Consider the following 13,713-nt stretch of genomic DNA (forward strand, 5'->3'; position numbering starts at 1 on the left):
CGCAGAAGCATATAAAGGCAAAGAAGGATGAATGCTTCAGTAAGTTCTTTGACATATTTATATAGCTGCACATTAACTTACCTCTTTTAGATGTTTTGCAGGGAATACCCAAGTACACTATGTGTTTGAAGGATGTGGTCACTAACAAAGTTAAGTTGCATGATGTTACAGTAACACTCACTGAGGAGTGTACTTATATAGTGATGTAGAATATGCCACAAAAACTCAAAGATCTTGGGAGTTTAACTCTCCCAATTCAAATTAGTTGTAGTGAGATGATCTATACACTGAGTGATTTAGGGGCAAGTGTCAATTTGATGCCTCTCTCCTTGTTCAACACCATAGGCCTGGGAAGCCAAGACCAAGCACGATGATACTTTAGTTAGTAGATCGGACCCTAGCCCGTCCTGAAGGAATCATAGAGTATGTCCTAATAAAGGTTGGTAACTTTATTATTCCTGGTGACTTTATTGCTTTAGATTTTCAGTCAAATAAAAGAGTACCAGTCATCGTGGGATGTCCATTTTTAGTAATGGGAGGAGCATTGATTGATGTGAGAGAGGGCATGCTCATAATAAGGTTGGTTGATGAAAAGGTAGTGTAACACCCCAAATCTGGTACCCGAAAAGCTAACCCATGACTGATATTTATACCAACATACTGCATAATATATTGTATAATGCGGAAACATGAACTGAAAGGCCATAAGGTTCAAAACTGAGACATATTATCTGATAGAAATATAACATCTGGATGGGGTATGAAATACCCAAAACAACTAAAATAACTAACTGAACGTGATATTCTAAAAGCCTCTAAACTGTCTGAATAAGAAGTTGATGGGACATATCCCCAACTAACTCCAAGTAATAAATTAATTAATGACATAACAAAGTAATGATCATATCCTCGAATGATGAGGACTCACTTCTAACTCTGATTGCTAAGAGTGGAATATTACTAGTGCTCTTGAGCTTTTATCTCTAAACCTATGTTATAAAACACCATAGCAAAAATACATCAGTACGATTGAATGTACTGGTATGCACGTGAGGCAGGCTAAATGGATAGGGTTCATATACATGAACAATACTAATAACAGACTTGATAACATGAACGTAAGAATACATGCATGACTACGTAACTGTAACTAAGATCAAGATACGACTGAATATTGAGTTCTGACTACTGAGTTTACTGATATTAATATCTGAACCGCTGATGAGTGAGAAATACTGATATTGTATTACTAATACATGAATAACTGTGTCTGGCAGTTCTAAAGCTGAATACTTATAACATGAGTTCTGCTAACTGATATAAATGATAATCAGGAGTGACTGTATCTGATAGTCTTAAATCTGATGGAACTAGCTTAGCTCCGTACTGTATTTGAGTGACTATATTTGATAGTCCTGCAAATCTATAGAACTATCTGAGTTCTATTACTGAGACTGAGACTAAGACTAAGACTGAAACTAAGACTGTGGGAAGTAATGATCTAACTGACATGCCCCATACTAAGCTGACTGGGGTCCAACCTGTAACCCCAGTTGGAAGGGTATCAGTACCGTGCCACTGGTATAGACAACTGTTGTGGGTTCAGTTCTAATCTAGTGGGTGACCCCTAGAATCAATCCTATACATTTAAATATGCTAACGGGTGATCCCTGAGTATGTCAGTCCTATCTATTGGGTGACATCTCGTACCTACACTGGCTATATAGTTTTGGAACATAGGTATATTCTCTAGGTATCTCAGTCTTATCTAGCGGGTGAGTCCCCATCCCTAGGCTCGCTCGATGCTGAATCCTACTCCTATCTAAAAGACACTAAACTGATTAATTCAACTGAACTAATACTAGTGGTATTGTTTAGCGAAGCTAAACTGATTTTATTGAGTTTCGTTGACTAACGAAATGTTACTGAGTTCTGAGGACTGACTGAGAGTACTGAAGTTACTAAGATTTCTTGGGAATATTAAGATCACTGAGATTACTAAACTACTAAAATTACTGAGATTTCCTGAGTCATATGACTGACTAAGTTTTATGGATCGTGACTTATGTGAGATTATCGTGAAAACATGACATAGCTCTAGGCACACAGCTAATGTTTCAGGTGAAAGTAACCCCAAGACTCGATGAGAAGAAACTAACAAAGCATGACTTACTTGAACACATGACCAACAACACAATTCATAATTCATCTATTGAAGCACTTCATCAAACATGTTATATGCAAAAACTTCTAGATAAATGGGGATTTCATGATATCATGCTAGTTGGGCACTTTTCCTTTACAAAGGCATTTAATCAAACACATGGTAGGCATAGTATAAGTAGACAACATTATACAACAATCAAACATCATGATTCCTCTCTAATTTCATCATCCAAGGGTTTTAATCCTAGGTTTACAAGAGCCTACATGGTTAATAATCAATTCAACATGAAATTTATCATCAAACATGGATTAGAGTTCAATTAGTCATTACCAACATGAACAATAGCAACCAACATGAAATTCATAAAGAAAATCCATAAACTTGAACTTAGAAAAGAGATTCTTGGGCTTTATAGATGAAAGGAGTCCATGAATAAACACTATTCATACCTTCGTTCTTGATTTTATGAAGTTTGGGGGAGATAAATTCTTGAACTTGAATATTCTATGAAAAATCCTAATATGTTCTTGAGAGGATTTTGAGAGAATAGAGTATATTTTGGCATAATAAAGGCTCAAATCTATGTTTTTGAGCTTATATAAGGTAGGGAAATTGACCCTTTTAACCCTAGGATACGTACTATAATTATTGTAAAAATTTCCCGATTTTGGTCCTTGACGCGATGCGCCACTATCACGCCAAGTCACTGAAACTGGACAATTGGGAATCTGTATGGTGGCGCGATGCGGAGCTATCACGTTGCCACTTTGTTTGTGACCTAGAAGTTTGGCGTGATGTTCCACTATCATGGAGCAATACTGGAAATTTACAATTGCCATTTAGGCTGGCTCCGCGATGCATTGATGGCTCAGGTGATACACTGTCTTACTAAAAGGGCTCTAACTCTTCGCCCGGGTGTTGGATTTGGGCAAATTTGGTATCAATGGAAATCTTATTCAATTTTCTACATGATAAAAAGTTATAATAATGAAAATACAACATGAATAAAAGTATTTTAATCTTTAAATAAAGTCTTTAACATTTTGGGATAATTTTAAGCTAGGAAAGAGTACGGGGTATTACAGACGGTTTTTAAGGAGTACAAACCATTAAAGAAACTATCCCCCTACAAATATTTATGCATGATTACTATTATTAAAGGATATAAGTATGGGGTGGTGGAGTTTATTCCACAAAATACCTCTTTGAACTATCTTATTCAGCAAGCCAAGCTACAACCTTCCCAGCCCGACAAAATGCAGATTGATGAGGCTGAAAATTCTAAAGTTGAAAAAGGTATTTACTTTATGAGTTTACACTCAAGAGTTCAAAAATAAATATAACGATAGCGTCTGAGTTTAAGAAATAGGATGAAGGATTATGGTTGAGTTAGAGATTGGGTCGTGCCACGATACTAAATCAGGAACTTCTTGGGAATCAATTAAAGTTAAGTAAGTAGGTTTTATTTTCAATATTTTTAGTTTTTAATTCACTAGTTTTTGTTTTTGTTGAGTCACAGGTTGATGGGAAGTCTGAGTAATAGAAAATCTAAGCTAAAGAGCATAGAGAAGACTAAGTGTGGGGTCCCCAGACCCTCTTGATGTATAAAGATGTTACTAGATAGGCCTAGAGGCCTCAAGGAATATTTCTATCTCTACTTTTAAAGTATACTTTAGGGACAAAGTAGATTTTTAAGTGTGGGGTGGGAAATTCTCATTTTTAGGAGTAATTTTAAATTTTTTATATTAGTATTAAGTGATATGTTCTTGTTAGTGCTATATTTAATTGTAAGATGCAAGTGTTTTGTTTGTAAGAGTATGTTGATTGTGTGAATTACTACTTTAAGACTCCTAGGCTCTTGATTATGACTCTTGAACTTGTTGGTTTAATGTTGAATTCGTGCAATTGTTTGGTTAAGAGACTATGCTGATCATGCTTGAGTCAAACATATGCCATGAACGTTTGATGTGAGGCTATTGTATATTTCTTGTTTCATGTGATGCTAGATTTTGCCTGGTGTGTGTGCAAAAAAATTAAGAGAGTGGGTTTAGGAGATAATATAGGAATTTCTTTGATAGCCTTGTTTTATACCCTTCTTTTGACCTACCCTTGTACATAATACTTGTTAGCCCCATTAAGCCTTTAGCTTATTGTCTTTGGCAGCCTCATATGTAGCCTAATCCCTTCATTGATAGACCCAAATTTGATCCAAAATCTCCTAAGCTCTTAGTGAAAAAATTAATTGAGTTGAAGAGTTTGAAAAAAAGAGTTGAAAAGGTGAAAGTAAAGCCCTAAAGTGATAGTTATTGGTTTGTAAATTTGATAGGTGATGTGATTGGGAGTTGAGTAATGAAAACAATAAAAATTTGTTCAAATTGGATAATTTGTGAATAGAGAGCACTCTCATCACATTGTGCGAATGATCTTAATGGGATGGGGTAAAACAAAAGATGTGTGAAGGTAGTGGAGGTGAGAGTTGGTTGTTAGAGATTGGTCTGAATTGCATAATGTGATGTATTAAAGTGCTTAGGTAATATAGCCATGATTACTGGCCAAAATAGTTCCTACCCATCCTTTATCCTACATTACAACCATTAAAGACCTATTTGATCCTAAGTTTCATTATTCTAATATTAGTGGAATACTGCACTAAGGGAAAGCCTATGATTCATTATGTGTAACTTGTGAATTCCTTGTGAGAATGAGTGTAACTTGATTCTTGTACCTATTGTCTTATTAATTGTATTTATATGAGTGGTTATGAGTAACTCTCTTATTATGAGGGCACATATTTGATGACAATTATGTGAATTGTATGATGGCTTTAATTGAACAATATGCATGAGTTTGACAATTGGATGAGTCAATTCTTTAGGCTAGGATGTTTTGAAGTTGTATTCTTTAGCTTTCAATTGTGTACGTACCATTCTTAGGGTAGAAACTTGCATTATGTGTATTCATTATAGTACTAGCTTGAGTGTGTTGCTCGTAGTATAAGTGTAGAGTATCCTCATCTTATGATTCTTCTATTAAAGAGTTGTTTAAGGATGAACAAGGCTTTAAGTGTGGGGTGGTGATGTTGGGTGTATTTATGCACTTTAGTGTTGCTTTCCTAGCTTATTTAACCTTGTTTTGAGGACTTCTTGAGTGCTTTAAGTGTTTCTGTTTATAAATATATGCATCTAAGAATTGAATTATGTAATTACAATGTTCAAAGGTGTTTTCAAATAAGTGTGGGTTCAAATTGATCATTTAGAGTTCAATCGAGAAAACTAGTTTTACTAGCTTGTGCTAGGTGTTGTTCTAGTCTATCATGGTGGATTCTGATGTGTTGAATGCGTTCCTAATGGTTTTAATGTGTAATTATATGTTTAAAACTTTCTAATAATGTGAAAAGTTCAATTAAATCAAGCAAAGAGTCAAAATCATAAGTTAAAGATCCATGTGGACAAGCCTAGTCTTAGCTCGTGTTTTTAGTTAATTGTTATGAATGTTTTGTTGTTTTGAACTCAAATATGTGGTATTTGATCATTTAGGATGCTTGGTGAGTTGATTATAGTGATATATTAATTCTGTACAAGCTGTAAATTGAGTGGAAACAACACCACAAGGCAAGGTATGGACGGAGAAACACTTAGACGAAATTAGACGTCAAGAGTCACATTCTAGTGAGCCTACATAAATTGGCAACATTTTAGAGCTCTTCCCATGAGATATTCAATGACCCACAAGTCTTAGTCCACGCGATATCCATCTCTATGTGGACCATTTCTCATACACAGCAAAAATTCCCCCTATGTAAATAGAACACTTTGCACACTTTGTGCTTACCTTAGACACTTTTGGACGTCTTTGGGAGCTTGAGAAGGCTGTTCAACATGAATTAGGGTTTTTCTTCTTTTACTTTAGCTTCTTAGTGAATTTTATCTTATATTCAATTATCTTGATCATAACTATGTCCATGAGTGTCTAAATTTCCTATTCTGGGGTTAAGATCAAGAACATGATTACTATTGATTTGAATTGATAGGGTTTTGATTACTTATCATAGTTTGTTGTTTGCTCATACTTGTTTTAACTATTTTTAGGATTCGCGACCCTTAGAATATACATATTGTCAAACTTGTGATCTTAGGAGGGTGACCCTTAAAATATACATATTGTCGATCTTATGATCTCGAAAGGGGGAATAGAAAGATAGAACGTGGGGATAGATAGAACAAGGTTCTTATTCTTTTATAAAATAAGGAATTTGAATTAGCGACTAGGATAGGGATATACCTAGAAGCCTTGTTTGGTTCACATGTAGGATGATAGCTTCATGCATCTAATTGGATTATTACATCCCTACTCGACGATGTAGTTGTAGTGTCAAAGTTAGGTAGACAATTAGAGGTTGGGAGACCATGATCATACGATAAATCCTATGAATAATTAGCCAAGATAAGTATTCTAACTAATGAATTTCAATGGCATAGTATGATTATTCATAAGTCTTAACCCTGGGACTCTATCCATTGCTTGTCCAAATTCATTACTTTTCCACCATAGTTACTTTACTTTTAGTTTACAACTCTAAAATTTTCTTGGTTACTTTATCTCAGTAGTTGAACTAGAATTGGATAGGTTGTCAACATAAGTCTCCGAGGGATTGATGTTCGACTTTAATTAAGGCCACTGTATTACTTGGTGAGACCATATACACTTGTGTATGTGCTTTGGCGCATGCATGTGCTTTGGCGCAATAGTGCATGCGACTAACATGGATTGGTACCCTTCCAACAGGGGGAGACGGAGCCATACAACCCATAGGTGCCTTTATGTCAAAACGGGATACACAGTTTAGGACTAAAAACGATCATGTTTTATTTTCCTTGCCCCTATCCCGATATCATGTATATATATTTATATAAATGGTGTGCATGTGACTTATGACTATTTTTTCTAATTGCATATATTTTATCCATTTCCTTAGGTTGCATGCCAGTACTCGCAGTACTGGCCATCCCCGGATGCTACATCATTTCATGATGTAGGTTCTGAGGGCTTTGCTTGTGACCTTGTGCAGCGTTAAGTGCTTTGGTAATCCAACTTGTCAGTTGTTGGAATGGTGAGCCCTCCATCCTTCAAAAGTACTGGACTCTCTCATAGTTTTCACTTATCATTTTAGTACTTTTAGATTTTCTTTGTCCTAGTCGGGGGCATATCCCGAATTGATTTGTATATTTTGGATTAGAGGATTTTATGGACAGTGTTAGGATGTTATTGTTGATTTGGGATTTGACTTCCAAACTTACTCTTTTGATTTTCTATCTCTTTTATTACATTAATTGACATTTGTTGTTTAATATTATTCTTTTGTGTTGTTGAGGTAAGGCTAAGGGGGTTATCTTTAGCCTTAGGTGGTTTGGGATGCCAATCACAACCAGGCCCTAGTTTGGTATACATAAATATATATATATATATATATATATATGTGTGTGTGTGTGTGTGTGTGTGTCTGTGTGTGTGTGATTAATTATTTTTTTATGATCAATTTATTCTAATAGTTCCTTTTCAATTAATGACATAGGTAATCTATTCTATCTACCAGAAACATTAAATTAAGTTAGAATAATATCAAATAAAGTTAGAATAATAAAATCTAGTTCAAGAATTTGATAAGTTAATATAATGATATCAAAATGGAGTTTCCCTCCTTCATTAGCTTCATGCAATTCTTGAAATTTTGAAGAATAAACCAAAAAGTAATGTTTTTTCCATTGTAATTTCAAGCAAGAAACAATGGTAAATCAACAGTACGTTTTGCGCACACACGAAGTGAAAAAAAGACAGAATAAAAATAATTAAATAAATAATAGAATTTATAAGGAAAAATATATATAAGGTGAATGATAATGTGGCACAAATTATTAAGAGACAATCAAGAAAGTATTGTTTCCATAAGAAACGATTCCTAAACTCTGTTTCACTCCCCTAAAATACAACGTTACTATGTTAAATTATTCTACATCCTTTTTACATATTTTTAAAAATACTTACAAGTAAATAACTATAATTTTTTTACTAAGTATGTAAATGTACATTTTTAAGAAAAATGAGGTGCCAATATTTTTGGGTCCCTAGCCATTGATTTAATGGCCTTGAGGTTAAGACTGCCCTGCACAACAATGATCTTGAAATAAACTTGATCCTAGTCCGACACTTGGTCCACAGTCCAAGTGTCTTTCTTTGGAGAAAAATAAATGTTTTAGCTAATTGGAATGTTTGTGAATGGATGAGTTCCCTTTCAATAAATAGACTTCATTAATAGATATAGAACTGGAAAAACAACTCTGAATGGCCTAACTTGAAAATAGATACCCTAATACTGAAAAAACCCTAATATCGGTGCATGCAATCACCTATGTACATTCACTGAATTACATCCAATATGACTATTACTTCTGGTGCAGCTGATCCACTGAATGAATCTTTGACAAAGAAGCAACTAGAAGTAGAGAGGCAATAAAGTGTGGCACCCAAATATGCAGACCTACTAAAAATTAAACCCTACATGCAAGATGGTACTGGGGTGTCCCAATTAAACTAGTAATAATGGTGCATGGAGAATCAACGTTGACATGGAAATCATCAGAAGTGAAAGCATTAATATTACAAGAGAATCTATAGTATGCTTGTCATTGGTAAGTCTCTTATGGTATACCGGAGGTTAGTGCTTTACGCAAAATTATCCATAATCAATGTGGCATAAAAGGAGATTGTATAATAGGGGTAACGGATTCAAGACATATTTTGATTAGATTAAGTCAGCTGGAGTACTATGTGAAATTATTATCAACAGTGGCTTATAATATTAAGGTTAATGAAATGTACTAGAAAATGAGAACTCTCAAATGGGACCCCTAGTTTGAATCGGATGTTGAAACAACCATAGCCATTGCATGGATTTCCATGCCAAACCTACCACCAAACTTTTTTTCCAAGGAAGTAATATTCTCAATTGCATCAACAATTGGAAAGCCTTTAATGGTAGACATTGCTGCGAAAAACCACAAAAGGCCTAGATATGCTACAGTGAAGATTGAAGTTGATATATCGGCTAAGCTACCTCAAAAAGTGTATATCAATGAAGAAGATGATATAAGTGGAGCGATTAAGTCAAAATGGGTCAGTATATAATATGATCACATGCCAAAATATTGTAAGGAATGTTGTTTGAAAGGGCATGAGCAAATTACTTGTTGGAAGATTCATCAAGAGATATATGATCAGATTCATGGTTAAAGAAAGGGAAAAGCAATTAGGGAGGAAAAAGTAACAGAGAAGGAACATAGTCAAATATTGATGGGTTGTTTCATATTTTTTTTGTTATCTGGTTTATTATTGATGGGTTTGGGCCAGGTCTTAATTTTGGGCCTGGCCTTTATTTGTATTGAACACTAAATCTCTTTATTTAATAAATGAGTTGTTAGCCTGGTTTTGGATTAAAAAAAAAATACCAAGAACATGGTCAAAAGGAGGAGCGAGTTTTGAATGATGCAGAGTTGGCCTTGGTACAATATGAAAATAATAAGAAGAAGGAAATGATTTTAGAAAGGGTGTTACCAATAGCAATGGAAGCAGGCAATTTGATAGAGATGATAAATAGTAAAAATACAGATTTGGATCAACAAAATCTGGTGGATAATATTGAAAATGCTGCACTTGAAGGGGACCTATCTCCAGATCAAACTCAATCTTTAAATGCAAAGCATGGGAGAAAGCACAAGAAAAATAAGAAGATTAGTGCAACTATAATGTAGACAACGAGTCACATGCTTAAATCATTATCAAAATGAATGCTTCAATTTGGAACAATTGATCTATAAATACATAGAAAGCATTCACAATATTGATTACAATGCATAGAAGATCTCATTTCTGTTTCATTTGTTTGATGGATCCTTTATAGGAGAGTCAAAGTATAGAGGAATATAAGAGGAGATTAGGAATGAAACGTGCAATAGTAAATTGCAATGAAAAAATATGGGTATTTATGGATACTTTTATTCAATATAGCATTATTAGGGATAAAGAGCTGCTACTTACTCTTAAGTTAGAAAATCAGAATGAGGGGGTGGAAGTATTTGTCACTCTGGTATATGCAAAGTGCAGTTAAAGTGAAAGGTTGATATTATAGAAATCCTTAGGGGATCTAGAAAATATGATACAACATCCATGGTTAGTTTGAGGTGACTTTAATATAATCAGATCTGAGAAGGAAAAACTTAGTGGATTACCTGCTATAGTGGATGAGACTGATGATTTCAACCATTGTATCAACATATGTAATCTAGAGGAATGTACTTTCAAAGGAAGTACGTTCACATGGAGGAATGGAAGAATAGATGCTGACCTTATTTTTAAGAGGCTGGACAAAGTGCTTATCTATGACAAAATGCAAGATTTGTTCCCAGTCTTGGAAATGGAAAATCTAGTCAGAAGTGGTTCTAACCATGCTCCTATGCAGTTACATTTTAGCAGATCCATGAAGCAGCTAATTAGACCTTTCAGATTTCCTTATTTTTGGCTAAAGAAAGATTTTTTTATGTAGGTTATTAAAGAGAATTGGTTGACTGATTATGAAGGGAATCCTTTAATCAAATTTTACTAAAAGCTTAAGAAAAATAAGGTTGCATTGAAAAAATAGAGTAAACAGACTTTCGAAAATATTTTCCTGGAGATTGCTACTCTGGAGGAAGAAATTAAGGTTAGGGAACAACAGTTTGTACAGGATCCATCACGTATCAATAGAGCTAATCTATCATAATCTCATACAAAATTAGCTATGCAGTTGAAAAGAGAAGAAGAATATTAGAAGCAGAAAGCAGGTTTTGAGTGGTTTAAGGATTGAGAAAAGAACACTAAGTTTTTCCATATTGTAGTTAAAGAAAAAAGACCTAGGTTAAGAATCTAAAGAACTCAGGATTCAGATGATAATTGCTTAGATAAACAGGAAGACATATCTAAGGTAGTTGAGTATTTATTTCAAAAACAATTAGTAAAATAAAAGAACTTTGAAGACTTCTCAATGTTAGATGAATTACTAAGGATGGTGACAGAAACCCAGAATGAAGAGTTGAAAAAGATTCCAACAAAGGAGAAAGCACATAATGCAGTCATGGGGTTAAACTGAAATAGTGTAGGAGGACCAGATGGCATGACTGGGGCATTCTACAAAGATGAATGGAATATTATTTTAGAGGATCTGTATCTGATGGTAATAGCTTTTTTTTGTGGATTTGAACTGCCAAGATTTATCACTCACAAAAATTTGGTATTATTACCAAAGAAGTTGGTCGTAATTACTTTTCAGATCTTAGGCCTATATCCCTTAGTAATTTTGTGAATAAAATTTTTTCAAGAATTATTCATGAAAGGATTAAGGGCATCCTTCCTTTTATCATTTTTGAGGAACAATTTGGTTTTGTTCAAGGAAGGAGAATTGCTAAAAATATTCTAGTGGTTCAGGAGATTGTTTCAAAAATCAAGAAAAGGAAACTTAATATGATAAAGGTATATGATAGGGTAGAATGGTTGTTCTTAACGAAAGTATTAAGAAGGATTGGTTTTAGTGAATATTTTATTGATATAGTGTTCAGACTCCTGGCGAATAATGGGTATTCCATTTTGCTAAATGGACAGCCAAAGGGATTTTTCAATAATTCTAGAGGTCTTAAATAGGGTGATCCTCTTTCACCTACACTTTTTATTAATGCAACAGAGGTGTTATCAAGAAGTTTGAGGAAGATAACAACTAAAAAGAAATTCAAGTTCTCTGGAATGCCTAGAGGGAGTCCTCAAATCAATCACCTAGCTTTTACAAATGATATGATTATCTTATGTAAGGAAGAAATTGGTACTTTGCAAATGGTGACAAATATTCTAGAGAAGCATGAAAGGGTTTCTGGTCAGAATATTAACAGAGACAAAAGTTCCATATATTTGCATCACAGTGTGTCTAATGGTGTAGTAGTGATGGCAAAAGTTGCTACAGGGATCTTAAGGAAATAGTTTCCTTTCAACTACTTGGGGTGCCCTATTTTTTATAAGAGAAAGAAAAAGGTGTACTATCAGTAAATCATGAGCAGAATCAATTCTTAATTGCAAGCATGGAAAGGGAAATTATTGTCTTATGGAGGTAGAGCAATACTTATTAAACATGTCTTATAAAGCATTCAAATTCATTGCCTATCAGTGATGAATCCCCCCAAGAATGTTCTAATCACTATCAAAAAAACTTACTAAATTTTTTTAGAGTAGTATTGTGGAGGAAAGAAGAAGACATTAGGATTCTTAGTCAATAATATGTTATCTAGAAGATGAAAGGGGACTTGGTTTTAGAAGAATTCAATATGTCTTAACAACTCTCTTCTATAAGTTGTGGTGGAACTTTAGAACCAAAGAGATAATTTAGACTGAATATATGTTTAACGAGTATTGAAAGAAGTTACATCCTTAGAAGGTCTTGTGGAAAGAAGGAGAGGGATCTCAGGTGTGGTAAAATATATTGCAAGTGAGAGATTTAATTGATCACCTTATTATATGTAAAATCAGAAGGGGAGATTCCCATATATGGTTTGATTACTGGGGTGGTTTGGGTGATATGTACTCAATTATAGAGGAAAGTAGGGAATAGGATGATAATTTTCAATGTGTTAGTGATCTAATGACAAATGAGAGATGGAATGAGGAGGCTTTGAAGAATATTTTTCCTAAGGACATAGTTCAGCATGTAAGGTGTAAAATAAGGGAAAATGAGATACAAGATCAAAGAGATAAGCCAGTATGGATTTTTAGAGTAAAAGGAAATTTCACCGTAGGATCTGTATGGCAATATTCAGGCAAAGGGGGGAATCTAATGAATTTTATAAAAAACTTTGGATAAAAGGGTTACCTTTTAAAATAGTTTTTTTTATGTGGAGAATGTGTAAAGAAATGATTTTTGTAGATGACACATTGAGAAGATAGGGGATTCATGGTGCTTTGAAGTGTTGGTGTTGTCAAAATCCAGCATAAGAGACCATCTCACATGTGCTATTGAGATTAGTTTCAGCTAACAGGACATGGTCCTATTTTTCTTCTTTTGTATGAATAAATATACAAGGAAGTAGTCTAAGAGATAAAATTGATGCTTGTTGGAATGCTCAAGTAAAACAAAGGGAGAAGGCTTATTACAGAGCAATTCCAGCAATCAAAATGTGAGAAATTTGAAAAAAAAACACAAAGAATCATGAAGGAAAAAATATAAGTGTGCATAGATTGATTTTCAATGTTACAAGACACTGAAGGATGTTACTGAAGGTGAGGAAACCAGCGCTGTACTTTTCAATGGATTGGCCAACAATCCTAACTCAACTCAGTCAGCTAGAACCTAGAGTTGCAGATAAGTTTGTACTTTGGGAACATCCAGAGCAGGGTTGGAGTAAATATAATATAGATGGAGCTTCAAAGGGGAACCCGGGAAGCAACTCTTAGGCATTTTGTTTAAGGGTTGAAAAGGG

The sequence above is a fragment of the Capsicum annuum genome, chromosome 1 (genome assembly GCF_002878395.1).
Source record: "Capsicum annuum cultivar UCD-10X-F1 chromosome 1, UCD10Xv1.1, whole genome shotgun sequence".
Classification (NCBI taxonomy): Eukaryota; Viridiplantae; Streptophyta; class Magnoliopsida; order Solanales; family Solanaceae; genus Capsicum; species Capsicum annuum.